This window comes from Megalobrama amblycephala, linkage group LG2 (assembly GCF_018812025.1).
Source record: "Megalobrama amblycephala isolate DHTTF-2021 linkage group LG2, ASM1881202v1, whole genome shotgun sequence".
Classification (NCBI taxonomy): domain Eukaryota; kingdom Metazoa; phylum Chordata; class Actinopteri; order Cypriniformes; family Xenocyprididae; genus Megalobrama; species Megalobrama amblycephala.
The window spans coordinates 19,910,458-19,933,181 of NC_063045.1; the positions used below are offsets into that span (position 1 = coordinate 19,910,458).

Genomic DNA, 22,724 nt, shown 5'->3' on the forward strand with positions numbered 1-22,724 from the left:
TCAAATCAAACATGTCCAGGTCCTGTTTCTCTCCAAAATGAAAAGAAAAAAGTAAGAATTTATATTTTGCTTAAATAAAGGCTGTTTTAGGGCCATTTGAGGTTTTTTTGGGCATTGTGATAGCATTTTTAGCATAGTATTGCCGTAATACAGAAAAATCTAATTCTCATTACTGTCGTGCAAAAATATATTAGATTTTAAATAAATAGTTTTAAATATTTCTATATTATGGTAGTATTCATTGTATTGCCTTTATGCTAATTTTATGTTTGAATAAAAAATATTTATTATTTTACTATTTTTACTGTAAAATAATACTGTATTACATTAACGACAACCTAATTAGTAGGGCTGGGTACTATACATTACATTACTATAATTTTGAATGTTAAAATTAACTGCTTTGTATAGGCCTACAAACACTTAAATTACACACAAGGAAGTTTTTTTGTAATAATAAATGTATAATACTAACTTAATGATTACATCACTTTTTCTACCTCAGTTTGTTTTTTGAAAAATAAAAACTTTGAAAACTTGACAGATTTTAAAAGCATACATTAAATATTGACTATATAATGAACATGTAATATGGTGCATATATTTAGCACATATTTTAATCTTTTTTTTAGAGTTTATGGCCACTGAATGGCTTTTCTGAAGTAAATGTAAATGTTTACAAGCCTCTTTTATTGATGTCTTTCCGTGGTTGAAATACTGATTGAGCGATTATATGCAAAATGATATGGATTTTGATAATAAATTTATTGGATGGGAAGTGCACTACAGTTTTCTGTTCATTCATCAACTGAAAACAGCATAGACTAAAAGATAGATTTTTGGAATTTAAGAATTGATATCAGTTCATTAAAATGAGAATCAAATTTCTTTTGTTGAGAAATCTTTTTTTTTTTTTCTACCCAGCCCTACTAATTAGAATCACCACTGAGATTAACAGTAAGTTTTTTTCTTTATGCAAAATAATTTCTTATTCTTTTCTTTTGGATTTTGTTTTGAAATGTGAGTTGGGCTTTTTTCATGACATTCATATCATATTACAGGTGCTGGTCATATAATTAGAATATCATCAAAAAGTTGATTTATTTCACTAATTCCATTCAAAAGGTGAAACTTGTATAATATATTCATTCATTACACACAGACTGATATATTTCAAATGTTTATTTCTTTGAATTTTGATAATTATAACTGACAACTAAGGAAAATCCCAAATTCAGTATCTCAGAAAATTAGAATATTACTTAAGATTACTTATTATTACTTAATACAAAGCCTTGATTTTTAGAAATCTTGGCCAACTAAAAAGTATGAACATGAAAAGTATGAGCATGTACAGCACTAAATACTTAGTTGGGGCTCCTTTTGCCTGAATTACTGCAGCAATGCGGCATGGCATGGAGTCGATCAGTCTGTGGCACTGCTCAGGTGTTATGAGAGCCCAGGTTGCTCTGATAGTGGCCTTCAGCTCTTCATTGTTGGGTCTGGCATATCGCATCTTCCTCTTCACAATACCCCATAGATTTTCTATGGGGTTAAGGTCAGGCGTGTTTGCTGGCCAATTAAGAACAGGGACACCATGGTCCTTAAACAAGGTACTGGTAGCTTTGGTACTGTGTGCAGGTGCCAAGTCCTGTTGGAAAATGAAATCTGCATCTCCATAAAGCTGGTCAGCAATAGGAAGCATGAAGTGCTCTAAAACTTCATGGCATATGGCTGCGTTGACCTTGGACCTCAGAAAACACAGTGGACCAACACCAGCAGATGACATGGCACCCCAAACAATCACTGACTGTGGAAACTTTACACTGGACCTCAAGCAACGTGGATTGTGTGCCTCTCCTCTCTTCCTCCAGACTCTGGGACCCTGATTTCCAAAGGAAATGCAAAATTTACTTTCATCAGAGAACATAACTTTGGACCACTCAGCAGCAGTCCAGTCCTTTTTGTCTTTAGCCCAGGCGAGACGCATCTGATGCTGTCTGTTGTTCAAGAGTGGCTTGACACAAGGAATGCAACAGCTGAAACCCGTGTCTTACATACGTCTGTGTGTAGTGGTTCTTGAAGCACTGACTCCAGCTGCAGTCCACTCTTTGTGAATCTCCCCCACATTTTTGAATGGGTTTTGTTTCACAATCCTCTCCAGGGTGCGTTTTTTTCCCTTCGCCTCTCTATTAATGTGCTTGGACACAGAGCTCTGTGAACAGCCAGCCTCTTTTGCAATGAACTTTTGTGTCTTGCCCTCCTTGTGCAAGGTGTCAATGGTCGTCTTTTGGACAACTGTCAAGTCAGCAGTCTTCCCCATGATTGTGTAGCCTACAGAACTAGACTGAGAGACCATTTAAAGGCCTTTGCAGGTGTTTTAAGTTAATTAGCCGATTAGAGTGTGGCACCAGGTGTCTTCAATATTGAACCTTTTCACAATATTCAAATTTTCTGAGATACTGAATTTGGAATTTTCCTTAGTTGTCAGTTATAATCATCAAAATTAAAAGAAATAAACATTTGAAATATATCAGTCTGTGTGTAATGAATGAATATAATATACAAGTTTCACTTTTTGAATGGAATTAGTGAAATAAATTAACTTTTTGATGATATTCTAATTATATGACCAGCACCTGTATATGACTACTTGAGATCTTTAGAAGTTTTGCATTGTAATGACACATTTGTTGTTTGAGCAAGCCCGGGGAAAGAGCATATTAGTATCACTACATAAATAGCAATGGCAGATTGGGGTCAGTTATAATACATTGCCATGCCTAGCTTGTCATGGATCTGAGATTTCCTTCAGGAAACACTTGAGGTCTGTGCGAAAATGCAGAAGCTGCTCCTGCTGTCCTTTATTTATGTTCTATAGTCCATTCAGAGCACTGTGTTCCAGTTCATTTTCCGTAAAATAAAATCAGTGAAATAATAAACATCCCCTGAGAATAAGAAAGGCAGCATCCTAAATAATGAAGATATATTGCGTAATTCTTTAGGTCGAATATGTGCTGCTTCCTGCCCTGGATCTAAACTACGCAATGTAATGCAACACTCTCTCATGACAACGTACTAACTTGTACGAGACTGAGAAAATCATATATCTTCATGCAACTTATAGTTTATATATATAATTTTATATATATATAATTTTTTTTCCAAATGATTTCCATATCGCACAAATTATTATAACTACTTGTAGTGCATGCTCATCACTTCAGGCATACTCAAGCAACTCTGCTCTTTACCGCTCACATGCTACAAACACTGAAAGCAGTGAAATGTTAAACATAATTTGTATTCTAAGCATATTCGTCATTAGATTTCACTTCAAAATGCCAAAAGATAACACTTTAACCTTTTAATTGTATTGATTCCACATTTAATTCATGTAATATGATTCAGTGTTTTCACACTTCATACATCCTGGATTATTCCAGATGGCAGTCGCAGTTGTTTTATCTTCCTAAATTAGCCCTTTTAAATTACACTTCAATGCTTATAGATAATCACATGGCATTTTATTCAACCATATCTATGGCCAAACGCAGCTGTTACTAACGCTTGAATATTCACTTTCTTCATTTGCTCGGTTTGCTGCCGAACTCCGGTTTTAATTGGGCCTGAAGGACTGTACCTGCGCTATTTTCAGTCTCTCTCTGTCTTACCTACATCCTTCAACCTGTCTGCTGGCATCGTCGGTTCGGTGACCTGACTTGCTCCGTTACCATGGTTTCCTTCACTTGCACAGTCTCCTGTGGTCCTCTCGCTATATCTAGCTGGGCACAGTTACTTGAGAAACTGCCAACTGGCACAGGCCATAATTACATAAGCATATGACCGTTGAAAAAGTTCCACTTTGATATAATGCCGCTGAAGGGAACTAATGGATTTAAGCCCTGAATTGTGGTTGCTAATCACATTTCGTGGTTTCTCCATCTTTGGCAAACTGAACTGCTGCTCAGTATTTCAGTGTCTGGTCTACTTGAACTAAACGGCCTGTGTTTAAAAGTAACATCCCTCTATGGAACATTCATTATCATACGAGATCATATTTTACGGCGAGTGGATGTGGCCACTGGGTGTTTGAGTCGAGCCTCCAAATGAAGATCTCCTGAAGTCGTTCCATTGGTGCCAAATGCAGTTCATCAAAATCAAGCCTCCGTGTCACCTAAAATGCTTCCATGGAGACGGGCAGCCAGCCCAGAGCTGACTGGCTGCGGAACAGGCCCGTTCCTGAAGAGGTCCATGCGCTGCACGCTCTCCGCCAGATTCCCAGAGCTCCAAAAATGGAACAGTTGATGTATTATTGTCATTTTGGAGGGGAAGTTGAGCCGCCTCAGCAATGGGTATTAAAATTGAGTTAACAAGCCCATCTGAAGTGTTGTGGAGATGAGTTTATGGGTCAACGATAGGACTTGAGATGATGCCCATGACCCGTTTATCGATTTTTCTCAGAGAAATGGCTGAAACATGATCCTTTCCTAGGCATTAGAGTAGCTCTTTGCTTTCATGCCTTCGGGGGGGAAAAAACGATTTAAGCTCTGATGTAGCCGGCTGTTGTTTACCGGTTCATCTGGCCAGATGAAAGTTATTGTGCAGTGAACTGGCCAGCTGGGCCGAGGCCTGATACCATTTTCAGGTGTGCCTGGTCTTCCAGATCCCTTTACACCCCAGTGGACAGTTGAAATGCATAATCAGGGAGGGTCAAACATTTGGACTTTGACCAAAGGCAGAGGTGAGCATATAATAATGCAAAAGTGGGGAGGATGAAACCTACAATATGGGCCTCATTACATTATTGGCAAGAATTTTTTATCATAATTCTCCAGCATTATGGAATATTAGTCCTGTAATTTCTGTCTATTCATTGTCTCTTTGGCCATCCTGTCATCAGTCCAAGCACCTGAGGTCTATTGTGCCTCCACTGCTACCATAAATCTAGCACTGTGGCTCTGAAAATGCTCTTCCCGCTACATGCACCAAGCCAAGGTGATAATGCTCTTCAGGACTATTGAAACCATCTGGTCATCCCAAACAATGATGTGAATGATACAACTTCTAAAAAACAGTAGTGCACATTTTTTACAAACAATTTACACGACAATTGAGACCATTACCAAATAGTTGGAAATGTTATGACTTTTTCATGCTTTAGTTTTTCATTGCCTGTGTTTTAGCTCATGACGACGGAAAGAGCGTATTCACGACACAACATTCTGACTACGTTCCTTAAAGGGGACCTATTATGCCCTCTTTTACAAGATGTAAAATCAATCTCTGATGTCCCCAGAGTGTGCATGTGAAGTTTTAGCTCAAAATACACCACAGATAATTTTTTATAGCATGTTAAAATTGCCACCTTTTGGGGGTGAGCAAAAACACGCCGTTTTAGTGTGTGACCTTTAAATGCAAATGAGCTGCTGTCCTCGGCCTAAGAGGGCGGAGCTTCAAGAGCTAATTCTCCGGTGTCAGGAGTCTGTCAGGACGCACTATAATGTCAGAAACTGAATATATGCTGCATGGAGATAGAACAGGTATAGTTTAGTTTAATTACGGTTATAACTTATATTGTCTTCTTGTTTTTATCCACTATATTAGTACAAGCCTGTTTACCGATGAGTATTATAAAGTTTATTGTACTTCACACAAAATATGAAGCGTCTGTTTTCACTCTAGAAAATCACTGTAAGAGCTTAATAAAACACAGTGCAAGTGTGCATTAAAATATCTCCCTTGCATTATCATCAACATACATAGCGAAGTACACAGAAACACTTGTTACAACTAACAGTAAACAAATATATAAAGACCTTATGCCTTTTCGGGTAGTGCTTAATAAACTGGTAAACTTTATATTCGTAAATCAACTCTGATGAACTGTAATAAAGTGGTCTCACCTTTATTACTGCCGTATCCAGTATCACTCTGGAGGCTGTAAACTGGACAATGAACAGTTTGTACTGATCTATCCTTGAGTAACAAATTTTTAGCTCAACCTCTGTTTTGTATTGTCCCTTTGTATTGACTTTCGTTCACAAAGCAGTCTGGTGTGAAATGATTCAATAAATTGCAGACATAAACGAATTTCGGTAGAGTTGAGTGAGCAATTTCTTCCAAAACCAAATCAATCCACCTCGTCTTCAGCGGCTCAGATTTGGTGAGTAAATGGAGTGAGCTATGTGGATTAATCACACAGGGCGGTTCTATGTTAAAACGGCAGTGTCTGTCAACATTTGTGGCCGGGGCCTGTGGCTAATGTGATGTCACATTGCCAGGAACCTGCAAACGGCTTGTTCTGAGACTCTGCTTATGATTTATGGTGATTAAAAAAAAAGGAGTGGTTGGATTTTTATCATTATAGGGTGGTTGTGTACACACACTGCCAACACACATTTATGTCCAAACACCATGCAAAAGTTTAAGTTTAAGTTCGCTTGTGCATTTGTGCTAGTTTGTGCAGATATAAGTTGTAGTATTACCCAGGTGAAAAAACTACATTTCTATAATGTACTTAAAGTGCTCTATTTTCGTGCACTTTTGTACTTAATATACTAAAAATTCTTCTTTAGTACTTCTTAAGATAATCTTAAGAACATCTAAGTGTGCTCAACTGTTCTATTTTGAGACACCATGAAATATGAACTAAAATGTGCTTTTAATATACTATCTCTGTATTTAAAAAATGTATTTAGATGCTACTTATAGTACATTTGAACCCATAGTGTACTACAAGTGGTAACTAAATATATATTTTTAAATACAGAGATAGTATATTAAAAGCACATTTAAGTTCATATTTCATGGTGTCTCAAAATAGCACAGTTGAGCACACTTAGATGTTCTTAAAGGTGCCGTAGAACGTCTTTTCAAAAGATGTAATATAAGTCTAAGGTGTCCCCTGAATGTGTCTGTGAAGTTTCAGCTCAAAATACCCCATAGATTTTTTTTAATTAAATTTTTTAACTGCCTATTTTGGGGCATAATTAACTATTAACTATGCACCGATTCAGGCTGTGCGGCCCCTTTAAATCTCTCGCTCCCTGGCCTCCCGAGCTCTCGACTATAAGTGCAGTCATACAGTGCATAAACAAAGTTCACACAGCTAATATAACCCTCAAATGGATCTTTACAAGATGTTCGTCATTCATGCTGCATGCATGCGTCGGATCATGTGAGTATAGTATTTATTTGGATGTTTACATTTGATTCTGAATGAGTTTGAAGCTATATGCTCTGTGGCTAACGGGCTAATGCTACACTGTTGGAGAGATTTATAAAGAATGAAGTTGTGTTTATGAATTATACAGACTGCAAGTGTTTAAAAATGAAAATAGTGATGGCTCTTGTCTCCGCGAATACAGTAATAAACGATGGTAACTTTAACCACATTTAACAGTACATTAGCAACATGCTAACGAAACATTTAGAAAGACAATTTACAAATATCACTAAAAATATCATGTAATCATGGATCATGTCAGTTATTATTGCTCCATCTGCCATTTTTCGCTATTGTCCTTGCTTGCTTACCTAGTCTGATGATTCAGCTGTGCACAGATCCAGACATTAATACTGGCTGCCCTTGTGTAATGCCTTGAACATGAGCTGGCATATGCAAATATTGGGGTCATACATATTAATGATCCCGACTGTTACGTAACAGTCGGTGTTATGTTGAGATTCGCCTGTTTTCCGGAGGTCTTTTAAACAAATGAGATTTATATAAGAAGGAGGAAGCAATGGAGTTTGAAACTCAACGTATGTCTTTTCCATGTACTGAACTCTTGTTATTCAACTATGCTGAGGTAAATTCAATTTTTGATTCTAGGGCACCTTTAAGATTATCTTAAGAAGAACTAAAGAAGAATTTTTAGTATATTAAGTACAAAATTAGTGCACGAAAATAGAGCACTTTAAGTACATTATTGAAATGTACTTTTTTTCACCTGGGTAAGTTTATGTTGTCTATATATCTTATATAGCTTATATTTATTGGATTTGGGTGAGTTTGAGTGGGTTAATTAACCCGCTAGCAAAACTGTTTAGTTTAATGATGTTCATTCATTGTTTAGATTCAACATTATTGACTATGAGTGGATTATTTCAAACAATCATCTTCTTTCTAGATTTTTGTTCTTCAAAAAACATTGTTAGCACACTGTCAGTCAATATCTTGCGGTTGTTTTTTTCTATATATTTTTTTGTCAGTATGTCGTAATTCTAGTGTTAAATGATCGTCATGATATATTTTTCTTCTCATTATCACTGCCAAACATAATGTCGTTGATGAAATTGTAGTGTAGATGCACAAATCTGTGTTGAGCTGATAACTTTCTATGCAGCCAATGGATGTTATGGTTCCCCAAAGGCAGCTGAGTTGGTAAACTGCTGATCTATTAAACAGTCTGTATTTTGGTTTGTACTGTTTGTACTTTGCACTGGAAATGTGTTTGGAAAGGTCAGGGCTGGATAGAATGGCAAAGATGAATAGAGGAAGTGTTTCTGAAATATGGTGCGTTTATGATGAGTGGATAAATGGAACGCAACCATGGAACAATGTGAAGTACAGACGGCATGTTCCGGCATTTGTTTATCTCTTTATTACGTAGTTCATTGAACATGGATAGGCTCAGGAAAGACGTACCTCTTCAGATGTTAATACAAGACATGTTAAATATGCTCTCTGTCTTCGTAAAATATCACTTCCATGCTCGATTAATGTCAAACGCAGGCTAATCTTAGAATAAGATTGTCACGTTTCATGCATATTTCATCTCCTTTCAAAACATATGTCAGGCAAGCCAGGCTCCTCGCTGCCAAGAACTGTGAAGTTGTTCCAGAAAGCTGGTGTCAGCTCTGTTCTTTGGCTCTGAAATTACCTTTTGGAAACCAACGTGTCCGCTGACTCAGACACAGCTACACTAGGTGTCATCATGTCTTGCCATACCCTGCTCTTTTTCTCTACATCTACCTCACAATCTCTTCCTGTTCTCTGTACTTCTGTGATTCTTCTCGATTAAAAATATATTTCTGATTCATCGCCCTTAAGTTTTATCTCACATGACAAAAATTTCAAATGTCTCATGGACCATTTTGTTTTGTGTTTCTCATTATTTCCAAACCATTTGTGATTCTCTGGTAGATTTGATTGCGGCGGTGGTTGCGACCAGTGCCACCCTGTCACTTATGTGGACTTCGCCCTTAGAGCAAGCTGTTCAAAGGGCCCTGGTGACCATTCCTCCACTCCAGTGCCTCAGACTGGCTTTTATGTCATTAACGAGCAGGAAGTCAAGACACTCATTAGGAAGGAATCAGCAAGGGCTTAAGCATCGCCCCCTTTTAGAAGTTTTTAATTGCTTTAAGAGTAACATGAGAGTTCAACTCCTGGATCTTCAGCATCATTACATGTTGTTTTCCACTTTCCTTTCCATGACTCATTCGAGGTATTTGAAACTTCCGTTTGAGTAACCTCTGTACTTACTGTCTGGGATTACAATCTTGAGATTTCTGTAAAAGCCATTTTATAATTGTGGCAGATGCTGTCACTTTTAGATGGCTAAACAAAATCTGTTATCGTAAACTAAATAAAATAACCTGAAATGCAATAGAATATAAAAAAAATATTTTATTTCAGTTAGTTGCAAAGGCAGCTGTCACAGTTCTGTGAGAGAGAGGACCCAGAGGCAGAATGGGTGATATTTATTAACAATAACTGACACGACACAAGAAGTTTGAGGTGTGAACAGTCCAAACAGTAGGGCAGGGCACACAACAAGAGGACAGGCTGGTCGAGGATGAGGCAGCACCAGACGTGATGACAATGATGGAGACAAGGCAGCGGCTCACGGAACCAGAGGCTTGACACTTTGAGATGTGACTGAAGTAGCACCAGATTAGCTCCCAGGCCAGGAGAATCTGCGACCAGGGAAGACAGAAAGCAGGGCAGGAACCAACTTAAGACTGACAACACACAAGACAAGACTCAACAAGAGATAACAAAAAATAAAAACAAGATCAAAATAAAAACTGACAAAAAACTATGACTAGAGAAAACAAAAGAAACTAAAAATATAACTAGAGATTGCAAAGGAGAACAATAATAATAAAAAATAATAATTCTGGAAATAAATAACTGGAACTTGCATACAAAAGTCCAACATTGCAGGGAACTAGAGAGAAAAAGACTAGATAGCAACAAAGTCTAAACCAAGTTAGAAACCAAAAAATAAGGCTAGGAAGGACTAGACTAAAAATAAAGACAACAAAAAATGACAGGCTTATCATCCTCAAATTGCGATAATGAAGTTGGCTTTGCCAATGAATTAAATACCTTTTTTACTAGATTTGAATCCACAAGTAATTATGGTAAATGTCATATACCTGTTTATATAGTTGTATCTTCTCCTTCCCAGCAGATAGCTATTATTATGTTGAAGATGTTTCAACATAATAATGTGACCTACTAATATCAGAAAAACTGTAGGACCAGATGGGTGTAGTCCAGGCCTTATAAGGAATTTTGCACATGAACTGGCTCCAGTGTGGCAACCAAATTTTCAAGCTATTTTTGATATTTTCAAGCTTCTATTGATATGCACACAGCTCATCTAATATGGAAAACGTCATACATAAAACCTGTACCAAAAATCCCATATCCAAAAAAATGACACCCATAGCTCTTACTTCAGTAATTATGAAATGCTTATAAAGCATATTACTCAAATATCTGATGAATACAATTAAATTCTGTAGCAAATTAGCTCAAAAAAGTAATAATAATTAATCATAACTTTTATAATTAATTATAAATATTTGGATCAGGTAATTGTATTAATTTGATGTAGCTGAATTAATACTACCATCAATTAATCTGTTTGTCCAGAGAACACACAGTATTGTCTATAAACTCTCAGAAAGGATATTTCTTGTGGCCACACAAAAAATAACTTTCTTAGCATGCAGCTGTGATCGCATCATTAAAGTGACGTTGATCTACAAGCAGGGACCAGAATCAAACTCAAGTGAATGAACACAAAAGTTTTAACTAAATAACAAACACATTAATAATCTGAAAAAAAAATACATATAAACACTCACGGATACATGGGTAAAATGAAAAGTGAAAGTGAATGAAACTGGAACAAAACAGGGGGATGAAGCTATGGAGTCATTTAACCATCTGAAAGAACCATCACTTTTTTACTTCAAAGCATCTTTGTTAACAAAGGTGTCTACCGCTTATACTAAAACTCTATTTAGTTTGTTAATTGTACGATACTTGCGATGCCTTACCTGTTGAACGAGCGTTTGGATGCAGTCTCAGGAAAAAGTCTTGAAAGTCTTGATGCAATTCTTTTGCGTTGAATGAAGAAATTATGAACTTGCGGTGGTAGTTTGACTCTGTCACTGTTGAGGAAGTTACATATGGCTTGATGTGTGGAGGACTGCCGGCACGGTTTATGATCTGGTTTATGAAAGTTTATGATCCTTTGTCTTTAAACATGGTATTTTGCATATGTAACTGGATTAGCAGTTTGTTTCCCTTCATACTCTGAATTAATATAACAAGAATACAATGCATGCTATGAAGAGGGGATGCAAGGTGCAGGGCATTAAATGAGGATTATTTTGATAGGAAGCATGGTATAGATAAGGTTACATTATATACAGACAATATACAGTAATCAATATACAGTAGACAATATACAGTAATAATAGATACACTGTCCTGGGGATATGCATGTTCATTTATAGTTAGTCTATAAATTAATGCAGAAAACTTTGTTTTACAAACTTTATGTGTCTTTGGCCAGTGCTTTTCCATGTGGCCAACTTTCACATTCTTTTGAGCAATAAACCAGTCTTATCAAATGGTAACCATGGTAACCAGAGACCTGTTCTGCCTTTTTGCTCTATGGGGGATGGTTCACAGAACTCTAACACAGTTTTTTGGGGGGAATGGGTTTGCTGGATTATTCATTAAATATAATGAATAATTGTGTGTCTGATTGGTCCAGATGCTAGGCTGCAGTACAGAAGATGCTGTAGCTGCCATGGTGCATATTGTTTCTAAACACTTAGACAAAAATAATTCCTATGTAAGAACACTTTTCCTAGACTTTTCCTCTGCTTTCAATACGATCCAAGTTAATATTCTTGTGTCTAAACTAGTACAGTTCGATGTAATCCCTTACTTGATTCACTGGTACATTTCCATTCTTACAAATAGGATTTAAAGTGTCAAAGTGAACAAAATTTTGTCAACATTCTGACTTAAATATACATTTTACTAAAATTGGACATTTTTGGACATTAAATAAACACAAACATTTTATATTATAAGACAAAGAACTGAGGAAACTATATGTCACGCATAGGTGGCTGCAATGAGAAAAAGCCAGCTCTGTATGCAAAGATTTACATATACATGCATACATGTATATATATGTATATGTATGTATGTATATGTGTGTGTCTTCCAAAACTTACTTTTTAAAGTAAAAAAAATAAAATAAAATAAAAATGTTATATTATATAATAAGTGTTAAATTAATTAATTAATTTAGTTTATTTAGCTTATTTTTGCATGTGTGTAAGGTTTGGCTATACTTGTGAAAGCCAAATGTCTTTACTTATATAGTGAAATATTATGACATTTTTGGGGGATCTCCCATCTCATACCACTGAAAGATATTTATTTTATGATCTGTGTACATATGTTCAGGAAAGTTAAGTATAATAATGATAATGTCTTTAATAACTTGCTAGGTTAAATGTGTAAAAAATTAAGAAGTTGAAGAAATGCAGCCACAAAAAACATGTTTTGGCGATGATTTATTGGACTGCATGGATCGCATTTCCAGCGCATGATGAGCAAGGTACATGATGAGCAAGAATATATATAATCTTCAATGCACTTCTGTTATGTGGGAAGCAGTTTTCTGACACTTATGCATGCAAGTCACTATGGATATTTTCACATTTGATTCCTCTTTAAATCTTTGCGTGCAGAGCCAGCTTTTTCAAGTTCTAGCTGAGCAGTTTAACATGATTATTAGGGATTTTTTTTTCAAATGTTACATTAAATTGTAAGCAAATGCTCAAAGCAGTGTTCACACCAGGGCGCATATCATCTGTCATTAAATAGTGCATGCTACGCTGTGTGAAAATGATTTTGTGCTGAAAAAATTAGCATATGTCAACCGTGCCGCAAAGGCTATCCACTCCCCATCTATAACCCTTTTCCGCCAATCGCATTATTGGAAGCCCAATGGGGCCATGCGCTAAGTTTGGTGGCTATGCAAATAGCAGTGTACTCTCCTCCTCCCTGTAGTCATTACTTTTCTTTTGTATTGTTTTCACCCACTCATTTCCTTTGTTAAATTGGTCCTCACTGAGAACATTGAGTTGTAAACCGGATCCTTATCAGTAGCGGCTGGTCCCCCAAAACAAGCCCACTGATTTATACCAGAAAGGTGGTTATTTAGCTGTCTCGTGGTGTTCTGAGGTAATTACAGTGGTTGAAAATGAAGAAAACTAAGGAAAGGGGGATTTGTGAGAAGTATACCCATTTTCTGCTATGTAAATCAAGGCTTAACTCAAACGTCTGTGTATTCTCTCACAAACAGGTGAAACCGTTTCAACACTCCTTTGTGTTAAACAAGCTAGCGGGCTGGAGGTAAACAACCTCATTAGCTGAGTTGTTATTATAGCTGATCAGCACAAGTCATGACTCGCAGATAACGGGGCTCCTCATGGGGAAATTAGGAAGACTGTCTTGGCTGATACTGTTGTTCATTTGGCTGTGCATTCATGTGTGTATTTGCTGTAAGGGTGATCAACAACAATTAGCCATAGCTCTATGGAATAGCAATACCAGAGGAGACACTAATGCAAACCTTGTGTCATTTTCAAGGCCTGTTACAAATTGGCACTACACTCTTAAAATTAAAGGTTCTTTATTTCATTGATGGTTACATAAAAACATCCATGGAAACTTTCCATCACACAGAAGGCTCTATATATTGGAAAAAGGTTCTTAACACAAAGAAAAAAAAAGGTTCTTATGAGAACTGTTGAATGAAAGGCTCTTCCCCTGTTGAATGAAAGGGGAACCCAAAATGTTTCTTTTATGGGATCACTGCAAAAGTAAACCATTTTGGAACTTTTATTTTTAAGTGTGAAGGAAATTTACATTAAGCAAAAGGTTCTTTAGATTATTAAAATGTTCTTCACACTATGAAAAATGTGGTTCTTTTTAGAACTGTTCCCTGAAAGGTTTTTTAGGGTAGTGCAGGGGCAAAGTGAGAGGTGGATTCTTGGGCTCCAGCCCTGAATTTTTTTTCAAACTCCCCAAATATTTTAGGTTTTTTAAATGTTGTCAAAAATATACATTTTTCGATACATGTCTATTAGAGCCCGACCGATAAATCGGCCGGCCGATATTATCGGCTGATATGAGCTAATTGCATTTAAATCGGCATCGGCGTTTATAACGGCCGATGAAACATGAGAAACAGAGTCTCATGCTTCACTCATGTTATGAGTGTTGCATTGTTTGCCCACCAGAGGGAGCTCTGCAACTCCCCAGTTGACAACAGCGCCAGAATTCCACTACAGAAGAAAGTATTGTTGTACTCTTTTGACGGTGAGTCTATCGTTCGTCATGTGAAATGATTGTAGATTTAGTTCATACACTGTATATAAAAACAGTGTGGTAGTTCTAGCTAACGGTCCTATCATTATCACTTCTAAATATTCTGTAACATCACTTACAGCCGCTAATGCATTGCTATATTAGATTACCCACAAAGCTAATACCATGTTTATCAGTGGAAGAGCGCGAACGTTAATAAGAGGTCAAACTATAACGTTAGCGTTTAACTTATTCTAAATATATCTGCAGTGTTTCCCATTTAACTTATTTTAATTTTATTTTCAATTCATTGACATGGTTTTGTGGAATATTGAATTTGTTTGGTATAGCTCTTTTACTTTAACTTTAGTATTATAATTTATTTACAGTACACACACAGACTGTTAAAACCAGCTTCAACTGGAAGTAAGTAAAACTGTTAAATGTTTAAAACCAGACTGTTTTTTGATCATTAAAAAAATATATACTTTTGATGTGCAATTGTTTAGTCATTGAGACTGTAATCTAAGGCTTTTTTTTTAACATAATCCCTTCTGGAAAATGGTTTATACAGCCCACATACATAGAACAGGCAGATATTTTGCTATTGAATGTCGTGTAAGTGTAGTTTATAGGAAATGGGTCTAATATCCAGTTTATTTTCAAAATCAAAATATCGGCTTATAAATCGGCTCTTTTCGAGTTAATATCGGCATCGGCATCGGCCCCCAAAAATCCATATCGGTCGGGCTCTAATGTCTATATTGAAATATTTGAAATGGTTCAATACCATTTTTCCGCAGTATTAATACACCGATACCAGCTGCGCTTTATCTTTCTTCTCTCCTACGGCAAGTTCACATACACAGCAGTCCTGCATAGCCACGCCTCCTGTCACTCACTCAGCGACTCGTCTCATGTCAGCGACTCCACTCCCTCTCGAACGGCAGCCGCCCCTCCACAACCCAGGTGGATGGCAGCGAGCTAGTCCATCCCCCTAACAAATCACTCCAGCCCTCCGCCTTGAACATCCATGGTGGCAGACTCTGCTCTATCTATGCTTGATGAACCAAACATATTTTAAAACTTCTTATAATTACATAAAATGTCTCTAACATTGTTTTGCACCATTGCTTTGGCAAAGTATCTGTCAAATTCATGATAAGGCAAAAGCATGATAAGGCTTTGTGTGCCCTTATCAAATCACATAAGACTGCGAAAGTATATTTTTTTGCGCTGCGTGTTTCGGACGCTTTGGAGCTCAAAGGTCTGGTAATGTCAGCCTCTACGCCAGACATTATCTTTAAGGGAATACTTTCACAGGAACACAGTGGCTCCCTTGCCTGTCACTCATGACCTTAGGGAGCTGTCTACTTAAGGGACCCGTTATCAGGAGGAGACAGCTTCAACCTTAATATTGAATCATGAAGGGGCCGCCTGCTTGGAAACCCAACCTGTGGGGAGGCAGCCGCGGCTTCGTGAAACATAAGGAAACTGCCTATTTAAGAAACCCGCCATTAGGAGGCCACAACCTTATATATAGGGGGATCTGTTTCAAAACCTATACACCACAGTGGAGCATTTCAGTTGCAAAATTCTCAACCATGTCTGACCTAGAGTCAGCATCTTGCAAGGTCAGAACTCCTGAATTTAATGATGCTCAACTAGTGGGAAGGGGTGCAAAGCACAAGCAAAACCACTTCTCACCAGGGCCCATAGATGGGTTCTCTGGGAAGCTGAGGACTCAACAAAGAACAACCCTCTGAGACTGCGATCCCCAACTTTGACAAGGCTAAAACCAGGGACGATAGACCCTAATAAAGAAACCCCAGAAGGGAAGGATGAACATTGCCCACTAGAGGAAACTATTAACAGAAAGTGTTAGTTGTGCTATGGTCTTCGAAGTCTGCTTGAGCCAGAACAGATCATGGAGAACCCAAGACAAGGTATCCCAGTAACAGGGAGGGTACACTCCATGATAGCCCCTGCAGTCTAGGGATCATCTCGAGTTGTCTTGTGGGAGCAGAGGACCTACTTACAGACCCTGAAGGGGAGGCCCAGGTTCGACCACATTATTGATCTCCAGTGCACACAAGGAAACTGCCTGCTTAGGGGGCCCCATGTGGGAGAGGCAGCTAAGACCTTGCTAATATGCCAAAGTTTGCATTCTTAGGGAAACTGCCTGTTAAAGAACCTGCAATAGGAAGGCAGTTTCATCTAGATACATGATGGAGCCCGATGCTGCCACAACTTCAACTTCATTACCAAAAGGGAGCTGCTTGCTTATAAGACCCTGTAACGAGGTCAGTAGATGTGGGAAAAAGGAGGCGGGAACCGGCGAATGTTCAACAAAAGTTTAATTCAAAATAAGCAAAGAACAAAACGAAAGTAATGCCGACAGACCCTCGCGGACGTCTGTCGGCCACACAAACATAATAAAACATAACATAAAGTCCAGGCCTGGTCCTCTCTCGTCCTCCACGGTCGTCGCTCCTCCTTTTATGCTCCCGGAGCTCCTCCGTGAGAGACTCAAGGCCGGTGCGCCTCCCAGGTGTAGCTCGTTAACTCTCGCGCCACCGGCCTCGCGCCGTTCCCTCACGGCTCTCGCCCGCCCTGGTCGCCACATACCCCCATCGCCCCTCGCAGGCCGGGGGGTACCTCCGAGACTGCGCTCTACTCCCCCCCGGGGCCTGTCTCGGCAGCCGCAGCACCTGGGGGTAAGGACAGACGAGACGAGAGAAAGGAGACGGAAGCAAGGGGAGCGACAGGACGAGAGAGGGGAGAGAGGAAAAAGAGAAAAAAAAAAAATTCTTGGTCCGGTTCCCCGACACACTGCCGCTCGGTCCTCAGCCTGCTAAGAGGCTCTTTCTTGTGGTGCCATGCAGTGGCACTGGACGCTCGGTGGACGGCCCGTTCCTCGACCGCCTCCTGGCGGCCGGCGATGGCTCCTCCGGCTGAGGGCAGCCGGCAGCGAGTCCCCCGTCCCCTGCTCCTCCCCTTCATGGCGGACGGCAGCAGGCTCCGGCCCACGGCGGACGGCGGCGACTCCTCCGCTCCCTCCAGGTCCAGGACGGCAGCCACCCCACCTCGTCCCAGGAGCACGGCATCCGGGTCTCCGTCCCACCTTTCACAAGGCTCCAGCACCACCGCCTCGGGCAGCCTCTCGCGGTCTACACACACTCCCGCGCTGCCCGAACTCCGCAGCACCGCGATCCCCCTCAGCAGCGAGGGCTCTTCGACAGCATGTCCCTCCTTCCTCCCGGGTTTCGCCACCAATGTAACGAGGTCAGTAGATGTGGGAAGAAGGAGGCGGGAACCGGCGAACGTTCAACAAAAGTTTAATTCAAAATAAGCAAAGAACAAAACGAAAGTAAAACAAACATAATAAAACATAACACAAACATAATAAAACATAACATAAAGTCCAGGCCTGGTCCTCTCTCGTCCTCCACGGTCGTCGCTCCTCCTTTTATGCTCCCGGAGCTCCTCCATGAGAGACTCAAGGCCGGTGCGCCTCCCAGGTGTAGCTCGTTAACTCTCGCCACCGGCCTCGTGCCGTTCCCTCACGGCTCTCGCCCGCCCTGGTCGCCACAGACCCCAATCAGGGGGAGGCAGCTGCAACTTTGAAGCTTCAACATGTCACAAAAGGGAGCTGCCTACTAAAGCTTGAAGGAAGCGGCTGCCCCTTGATTAACATAAGGGAAATTGCAAGTGCTCAATAGCTGTGACAAGGAACTTGCTTAGAACCAATAATGGGAAAGGTGCAACTCATTCTGCCAACCTCAGGAGGGGCTTCCTGTTAAACTTACACAATTTGGGGAAGCGCACACCTTGGTAAACCCAAGGAAGCTTCCAACTTATAGAACCCAACACTAGGGGGAGGAGGCTACCACCTTGTTGGTATTAAGGAGCTTCCTACTTAAAGGAAGGGAGCTCAGGGGTGATGATACTCCATTAAATACCCATGTAGGAACTTCCTAATTAACCACTTAAGGAAGGAAGTTACACTTCATGACCTAAAGAAGCCATCTACATGAAGGACCATGTAGGAGGGAGACAGCTACAACCTTAGTATAATGCAATGACTCGTGAAGGGGCCGCCTGCTTAAAGGCAGGAACACACCAAGCCGACGGTCGGTCGTCGGGCAGTTTTTCTTCGTCGGCCGTCTAAGTTTTCTCAGTGTGTACCGCACCGTCGGCTGAAGTTGGTCCTCGTCTGCCTTTTTTCGGCCGATTCGAAATGTTGAATCGGCGTTGGAGCTCGTCGGTCCGTCGGGCCATCTGATCATTCTGATTCATCATTCTGTTCAGCTACTGCCGCCTGCTGTTTCGGAAAGGCATTTCATCTCACGCAGGCGCAGAACTGACGTGCTTTTTTTAGGGAACCGCAGACCCCAATGGAGGCGGCTACTTCGAGGGAGCTTGAAAGCTGGGAACAAGGACCTTACTTACAACCTCAAAGGGCAAGGTGCCTCGCCCTGCCAGCCTGATAGAATTAGGAAGCCTCTACTAAAAGAAAAAGCCCCGTCAGGGCTGAAGAGGCTCCACTGATTACTTGATAATCATAATCATAATCACAATTATTTGGGTCAATATTGAAATCAAGATTATTTAACACGAATTATTGGTGTGTGATATGATCAAAGTCTTATTTCATGATATGAGTAATTTTAAATATCAGTGAAATTTCACAATTATCGATACTTCAGCAAAAACTAATACTTAACTAATGTAAGTAAAAGTTCAGTTAGAGAAGACAAGTAAAGAGTCAGCAATGCAATAAGAACAAAGGAACTAATTACTGTACATACAAAACAGACAAATAAATACGAAAGAACAAAAACATAACTTAAATAAACAGTGCTTTAGGTTTTTCAGGAAGATGTACTAACAGAAGAATTCAGAAGAAATAAAATAGATTAAATTTAAACCAACAGTTGGGTTTGTCTATATTTGACCCATCTCGGAGTGCATACAGAAAGCAGCCTAGGGAACAGTATCTCTTGCTCGGCTTAATGCGCTTATAATAACACTGTTTAATATTAAGCACGTCCTGCAGTTTAGCAACAGTAGACTGCATTTTACAACACTCACTTATTCGGCTGATTTGGATTTTAAGTTTGGCTTAGGGAGGAACAAAAGCACACCGCTGTGAAGGAAAGGAAGGTGCGCTGGGCAGAATGCGGCAGCGGCACAATAATCGTTTTATGTCGATTATCTTGTTTTCATAATCGTTGGAAGCCAAAATAGAAAAATCAATAACGTTTATATATATACACACACATGCATGCACATTTTTAGATTCTTTTAGGAATTAGGTCAAATTCCTAAAAAAAATTGGGTCGCGGATTAATGACCATGGGAAAATGTGGGTCCCATGGCCAAACCAGTTGAGAACCACTGCTTTAACTAACCAAAAATTATTCTTTTATGGCATCGCTATATAAAAACCACCTTTTGGAACCTTTATTTTTAAGAAACTAATTTTTTCAGAAACTTATTTCTTAGAAACTAAAGATTCTTTAGATTATTATTCACACTTAGAGAAAAAGGGTTTTAACAACTGTTTACTGAAAGGTTCCTTGGGGAATTGTTCTTTTATGGCATCACTGTAAAAAAAAACTTTTGGAACCTTTATTTTTAAGAAACAAATTTTTTCAGAAACTTATTTTTTAGAAACTAAAGATTCTTTAGATTATTATTCACACTTAGAGAAAAAGGGTTTTAACAACTGTTTACTGAAAGGTTCCTTGGGGAATCGTTCTTTTATGGCATCACTGTAAAAAAAAACTTTTGGAACCTTTATTTTTAAGAGTGTAGAACCATCCCATTGCATGGCTTTTTTATAGTGAAAGTTTCTTTAGGTTATTAAAATGTTCTGCACGCTATGAAAAAAATGGTTCTTTTTAGAACTGTTCACCTAAAGTTCTTTGGGGAACCAAACATGGTTCTTTTGTGGCACTGCTATGAAAACCCCCTTTTTGAAACTTTATTTTTAAGAGTGTAGATGTGCTGATATGTCAAGTGACCTAATATTATAATGCAATTTGTATTGATGTGTGGTGTGGATACTGGGAGAACAGTCTGAGCCACGCTGTCCCCTGGTGGTAAGATTTGCTCATTGCTGTTTTCCCACCACAAAGAAGCCTAACTTGTACAAATAAGGCTCAGGAATGCATTTAAAGTGTTTTAATGATTGAGAGATATTAAGTGAAGTAAGGTTTCTTTGCAGTCCGAAAACAGTTTTTAAATACTGGAAATGTTACGACATGGAACCCTGGAAATATATGGCCATCAGGATTTCCCTGAATAGGTCGATACAGACGGAAATATCAAAAGAGCTAGACTCGGCTGAACTTTACAAATATCACTGTGTCACAGTACGCCAGGAAATCTCCCCCTGCAAACTCGGCTTGACGGCTGTGGAGCTCTCTTGGAGACGGTAAATGCCAGAACGCTGGAAAACTCCATGCCGAGGGTTACGGCAATGATCAGAGCGCATCGCCGACCCAAGTAAAGACTTGGTGACCTGTTGCATTTTAAGTGACCAAAGACAAAAATATGACTGATGTAGTACAGACCCAATACACACACACACACACACACACACACACACACACACACACATATATATATATATATATATATATATATATATATATATATATATGCTCATTATATTTTGTTAGTAAAATCAGTATTATTTTTTCTGAAGTGAGTTTGAGAACTAGGGAGTGGCAGATAAATGCTTTGAATTGAAATAAAAAATGCCTCATTCAGCCAAGGTACTTCATGTACACAACTGAGAGAACTCAATAATGTGTAATCTTATAATAATAATGTGTAATTTTTATAAATGGTTATTTGTTCTGTTCCTCTGGTGCCTAAAGCAGTAACAGACAACAAACACAACACAAATGAACCGGTTGTCCTGGAAACACAACGGAAAATGCCTCGGGGTGAAATAGAACATTAACACAACTAGTTGCAAAAGATAGAAAGGCATCAAAAACATTATGCTCTGAGGAAAATTAAAGCCATCAACAGCAAAACCCTAATGATTAGTATTATTTATGTACTATTACATTATTTACTAATACTTTAAATAAGGTTTTATTTTTTTATATTTTCAGATTTATTTTAATTTTAGTTTGTGTTAGTAATTTTGTTGTGCTTTTTTAGTTATTTTTAGTTTTTTAATATTTCCGTATAGCTTAAATTTATTTATATTTTCAGTTTAATTTATTTTAATTTTTAGTTTTTCATGTATTATTTATATTTATTTCAGCTTTATTTTTATTACCAAAACAATTCTTAATAGTTTATATGTTATAATAGTTGTTTTTTGTTGTTTTTTTTGTTTGTTTTTTGCTTTGGCTGCTTTTGTTCCCCAAGACGTTATTGCCTTTCTTATGTTGAAAATATAAGCAGCATGGATGTATATACTATCCAATAAATAAATGAATAAAATTGGTAGCTCTGATTAAAAAAAAATCGGTAACACTTTAAAGATTAAATTTGTTAACATTAATGCATTAAGTATCATAAACTAACAATAAACACTTTTTACAGCATTTATTAGCATAGGATATATAAATATACTGTATTGTTCATCCATGTTCATTCATAATGCATTAATGTTAATTTATACAACTTTGCTATCAAGATCTTGACAGCACTTCTGTGTACTTCCAGCAGGGGGCTCTGATGTCACAACCGTACAGTAAGCTATTGAAAGGCTCTTCGTGTTTTAGTTGTGAAGTAAGGGTCCTGGGTTTTACAGATACGTTGTGCTCCCTGTAGCCCACATTAAACTCACAGTAACATAAGCTCTAAGTGTGGCTAAACAGGCATTAGGCAGCGAGGCACCATGCCTGGAATGGATGGCATGTCTAATAAAATGCGCTCAGAATACACACGTAAATGTCAGGTGGTGTATTGCAGTCCTTGGTTTCTCATGTAATCAAACCCACCCAGTTTCCATCTTGGCACTTGTTACCGTTTATGTCGAAACATGAACATGATTTATTTATCGTCCCCTCTGGTAAACTAATGCCATGCATGTCATGAGCTCTTTGTC

The 22,724-nt window shown here is 38.6% G+C and overlaps 1 protein-coding gene across 1 annotated transcript in view; it reads left to right on the top strand.

Annotated features, from left to right (window-relative positions):
* Positions 1-22,724, top strand: part of yjefn3 (YjeF N-terminal domain containing 3) — a 54,332-nt gene that overhangs the window by 14,663 nt on the left and 16,945 nt on the right. The gene's annotated exons all lie outside the window — the stretch shown is intronic.